Genomic DNA, 6,000 nt, shown 5'->3' with positions numbered 1-6,000 from the left:
AACTCCTTTGTCAAAAATCAAGTGTCCATAGGTGTGTGAGTTTATTATTTCTGTGTCCTCAATTAGATTCCATTGATCCACTAGTCTATTTCTATTCCAGTACCATGCAGTTCTTATTACTATTGATCTATAGTAAAGCTTGAAGTCAGGGATGGAGATACGGTCCAAAGATTTTCAATTGTGTAGGATTGTTTTGCTAGTCTATTTTTCTTCCATATGAAGTTTAGTATTGCTCTTCAAATGTCTGTAATGAATTGTGTTGGTATTTTGATGGGGATTGCATTTAATATATAGATTACTTTTGGCAAAATGGTCATTTTATTATGTTAATCCTACCAACCCATGAACATTAGACACCTTTTCATCTTCTGGTATCTTCTTCAATTTATTTCTTTAAAGACTTGAAGATCTTATTATACAGATTTTTTACCTGCTTGATTAGAGTTACTCCAACATACTTTATATTATTTGTGGCTATTGTGAAGTGTGTAGTTTCCCTAATTTCTTTCTCAGAACTTTTGCCAATGTGTACAGAAGGGTTATTGTTTTTTAAATTAATCTTGTATCCAGCCACTTTGCTGAAGGATTTATCAACTGTAGCAGTTCTTTCATGGAATTTTGGGGGTCACATATATACTATCATATCATCTTGCAAAAAGCAGTACTTTGACTTTTTGTTTCCTGATTTGTATCATGTTGATATTTTTTAGTTGTCATTTCTTTCCTTAGAACTTCAAGTATTATATTGAAGATAAATGGAGAGTGTGGGCAACCTTGTCTTGTCCCCAATTTTAGTGGAATTGCTTTGAACTTCACTCCATTTAATTTGATTTTAGCTATCAGTTTCCTGCATATATCCTTTTTTATGTTTAGGTATGACCTCTTGTTTCCCTGATCTCACCAAGACTTTTATCATGAAGAAGTGTTGGATATTTGTCAAATGCTTTTACTGCATCTCATGAGATGATCATGAGATTTTTTTTCAGCTTGTTTATATGATGGATTACACTGATGCATTTTCATATGTTGATCCATCCCCGCATACTTAGGATGAAGCATACTTGATCATGGTGGATGATATATTTAATGTGTTCTTATATTCAGTTTGCAAGTATTTTATTGAGAATATTGGCATCAACTTTCATGAGTAAAAATGATGTAAAATACTATTAATATGTCAGATTCAAAGTGTTATTTAAGCTTTGGTAATGTTTCTTTTACCAATATGGTTGCTCTTGCATTTGGAGTATAGTTGTTCAGGATTGAGATGTCATCTTGGTGTATATTGTCTTTGATGAGTATAAAGTCCTTCCTTATCTCTTTTAATTAGTTTAGTTGGACTTCTATTATATTATATCTTAGAATGACTACTCCAGATTGCTTCTTGGGTCCATTTGCTTGGAATACCTTTTTCCAGCCAATTATTGCTGAGGTGTGTTTCTTGTATGCAGCAAAATCATGGGTTCCATTTTGGCATCTATTCTGCTAGCCTTTGCCTTTTTATTGCAGTGTTGATGCCATTCATATTGAGAGATATGAATGAGCAGTGTTTATTCATCCCTGTTATTTTGGTGTTGGTGCCAGTAGAATATGATTGTGTGTGTTTTTCCTTTCTTTACTTTTCATCAGTCTGTTCTGGCATGCTTCTAATAATATCAGAATCACTTGGATCAGTGATGGCCAGTGTGAATACTTCATAGCATTTTCCACACACTGTTCCCAAATTAATATTATTCCCACTGTAGATATGGACACCATTTTTAGCCAACATGGCATAGATTTTCAGATTTTCTCAAAAGTGACCAGTTGTTCGTGAGGAAACCATTTTAACCTTGCCTTGTCTAGTCATCTTAAGAGTTCATTTGTATCCCAGCACACACTTTTCACTTTTCATAAAAACTTGGTGCCTAGAGTTTTTTGTCTAGTTTGCAGCCACCATCTTCCTGACTTAAATATGGGACAATCCTCAACCAAGATCAACTGCCAAGATCCCCAGGGAGCAAGAAATGAAGGACAGCCTTATTTATTTATTCCATTCTCCAAAATGCAATTCCAAATTAATTTGAATAAATTCTATTATGTCAAAACAATTATTTGCAAGAACATTACTCCATAATATCTGGTCCTCTTATACCAGATATATCATATGCTTTTATTCAAGTTATCAACAGGTTTTGTTTTCTAAAACTTCTTTCCTTATTTTATAGTTACCGATTTCATCCTTGTAACTGTATCTGGTCTTTCTTTCTTGTGTGTGCATGTCTTAAATCTCTTCTGTTTGTAAGGAAATCAATCACACTAAATATATACTTGATATTCATTTTATCTTACTGACCTTTGTTAAAGGTTATTAGCTCTAGAAATAGTCATATTTTTAGACACTGGATTTTAGGATATGAATTCAGAAGGGAGAAAGAGGCACAAATCGGTCTATAAAAATATGGTGATAGAGATGTTTCAGAAATGATCCCAGATTAACTGATACTATATTTAAGCCATCAAAATAATAATATTGACTAAAGAATATGAATATGTATTTGGAGTGATAGGGAGTTATATAATTAGAACAAATATAAAATTCACCTTTCAGAAAAATGTAAACATTGTAGTTGGCATATATAGATAAAAGAGAGAAATGACTATTAAAATGTGTAGTTACAATTACACATCTGGAAGACTTTCTTGGTCCTTGACCCACCCTTTATTTGTTTTTTACAGATTCGTTCATCCACATCATTGTTTCTAGGGAACTATGTGTATATTTTTTTCAATTTCTCAGGCATCTTTTGTGAATTCTAGATGATTCAGTCAACTCTATTTTCTATTGCAGTTTGTATTTTCCTCACACATTTGGAAATAAAAATGAAAATATTAAAATGTCTTTCTGTATGTCTCCCTCTCTCATTATGTCACTTTAGGATTTTTTTTTCTAATTAATTATATGTTTTGTTTCATTTGTTAGAAATTAAAAGCAGAAACCCATATAAAGTCCTTAACTAATTCCTCTTTATTATGTAAAGACAATTAAGTAGTATAGATTGTACATATAATTTTAATTTAGTCATTACTCCACCATTTCCACTCATTGCCCATGCTCATTTAAATTTGTATATAGACACAGTGACTAGCCACTATGTCAAGTGAACTGAATTCACAGTTTGCACCAAGGCCACATTAGCCAGTTCTTAACACAAAATGAAAATATGAGAAAGACATTCTATCAATGAATGCCATTTACATAGGTCAGGTAATATCCTAGATATGATTCTTAGTGCATCATGGGCTTATAAGGAATTCTATGATGAGTTAAGAGTAGCTCTATTTGGAAGAAGAAAGTTTTAGACAAATCGAATATTTGCTTAGTATCAAACAGGTAATCTATCAAGCTAAGATTATTAGTTATCTTTCTTATTCCTCTGTTCTCATTTAATCCTTTCTATTATTTCCTTCTATCCTCATTCCCTTGAAAGCCCCTAGTTTCTTGACTTCTATGGGTATTCTAACTAAAATACATATACCTTAAGTTCCAATGCTAATATTTGGAAATGAGATGCATATTAAGTTTGAAGTTTATGATCTACTCTCTACTCAAGACAACTATCATGACTATCACTAACGAATAATAATTAAATATAAATAAATAAGTGAAATGAAAATATATTCTCACTTCATTACTAGATATTACAGTGTAATTCTAAGAAGGTTATTTGTTTCTATCTCATCCAAGCCATGCACATTATTTTATACCACAGAAAACTATTTTCTTATATATAAGGAATGAAGTAGTATGTAGGGAATAATTTACAGGGTATATAAATTTTTTATAAATATACTAATTTTATTACCTTAAAAACTGGTCATTAGTTATTCAATAATGAAAGAATCAAATTGAAGTATAATATACATTAAGAAAAAATAGCAGTTCATTGCCAGGCACACACAACTATATTGAGAATAGTTTTTCCTTAAATTACTCTTGCAAAAGTTAATAATATCAGCCACATTGCTCTCAGAATTAAATTTCACAAACTGCCATGTATTATAATTAAAGTTCTTTATTTGTTCTAGTGTATGTGGATAAAATTTTTTTTTGAAATTGAGGACAAATTGAAAGTCATAAGCATCATAGTGCATAGTTTGAGTTAAATTAAAAAGAATATCTTTAACATGTCAGTAGAAAAATAATGCATTTACAGTAGATATTTAAAAGTTAGAGTATTTAGGGCAGATGCCAGTGTTGTAGTTCATTCTAAAGCCAGGTATTAATAGCCCAGAGAAGAGCTTAAGAATTTTTTGCTTTGTTTTGTTTGGGCTTTATTTGGGGTGAAGACAAAGGGAGGGTGTGAACAGGAGAAGAGGAGGAAGGGGACTACAATTGGGATATAAAGTCAATAAATTAATTAATTTTTTAAAATAAAATAAACAGTAGAGCAAAATAGTAGTCATTATAGTTTGAAAAAATAAAGCTTAAACAAGACCTTAGAAGTTTAATAATCATCATACATGAAATAATCCATGAGCAGCTAGATTTGAAGATAAATCAATTATTTGATATCATATAAATATAAAGAAATGTGAAAATATAAATAGAGGGGTCTAGTAAGATGTATTATTCATTAACAACATTTATAGATTTTCCAGAGGATCTTGATTCAGTTCCTAGAAGCCATGTGGTGGCTCCCAACTTTAACCACAGCATCCAACAACTTCTTCTGTTCTTTGGATGCACCAGGTACACATGCATGCATACAGGAAAAAAACCTGTACATGTAATTTTTTAAAGAGTTTTTTTTCTTCCTCTGAGTGCCACCAGGTCTCCCCCTCCAGGGGACATGGTCAAATATGAGGCACCAGAGTACATGTGAAAGTCATACCCCACTCTCCACTCAACTGTGGAGAATGTTCTGCCCATTTGCAGGTTACCAAGAAGAGATTTGATACCCTGTGAGCACATACAGGGGGAGGAAGTCCTCCTCAGTCACAGTCATAGGGGAGGGGAGTAAGGGGAAAATGGGAGGGAGGGAAGAATGGGAGGATACAAGGGATGGGATAACAATTGAGATGTAATATGTATAAATTAATAAAAAATTTTAAAAAATCAAAAAAAAACAAAAACAAAAAAAGAGGTTTTTTTTAAAAACAAGAAGGAAAATAATTTCTTTCATTACCAAGTTTGTCTTTTCCTTGACTGTCAAGAAGCCCTTCAGTTTTATTCATTCTCATATTTGCTCTATTTTGTTTTGTTTGACTGTGTTTTTAATGCCATCTGAAAAGTCATTGTTTAGACCAATGTTTTTTTTTTTTGCTTTTTTTTATAATTTTTTTATTATTTTATTCTTGTTACATCTCAATGTTTATTCCTCCCACTCTTCCCTCCCTCCCATTTTCCCATTATTCCCCTCCCCTATGACTGTTCCTGAGGGGGATTACCTCCCCCTGTATATGCTCATAGGGTATCAAGTCTCTTCTTGGCAACCTGCTGTCCTTCCTCTGAGTGTCACCAGGTCTCCCCCTCCAGGGAACATGTTAATAAGGTTTTATGCATATGTTCAATTAGTCCTTTTCTGGTTTTAGGCCTTGTACTTTAGAACTTAGTTGAGCTGTCCTAATTTTCCTACACACTGTGAGATGATGGTAAATTTCATTAAACTCTTGTGTTTATCTAGCATTATTGAAAAATAGTACAATTTACTAATTTTTAGCAATTGTATACTCTTGACACCATTGAATATCAATTGACCAGAAGTTCATGATTTTATGTCTGGTCTCCTTATACTGTTTCAATTTATCTATATTTTGTCTAAATTGTTGTACAAAACAGATATAAAAAGTACTTCCTGCATCAGTGTTACAAAACTATTATTTGTATACCAATCTCTACTTATACATTTAAACTAAGGTACTCATTATATGTCTCCAAGTATAATCCTTATACTTTTGTGCTGATTATTTCATCTGAAGGGCATTGTCCTACCTTTGAGTTAATTTCACACCTTCTGT

The sequence above is a fragment of the Acomys russatus genome, chromosome X, assembly GCF_903995435.1.
Source record: "Acomys russatus chromosome X, mAcoRus1.1, whole genome shotgun sequence".
NCBI lineage: Eukaryota > Metazoa > Chordata > Mammalia > Rodentia > Muridae > Acomys > Acomys russatus.
Note: the sequence above shows the minus strand (reverse complement) of the source record.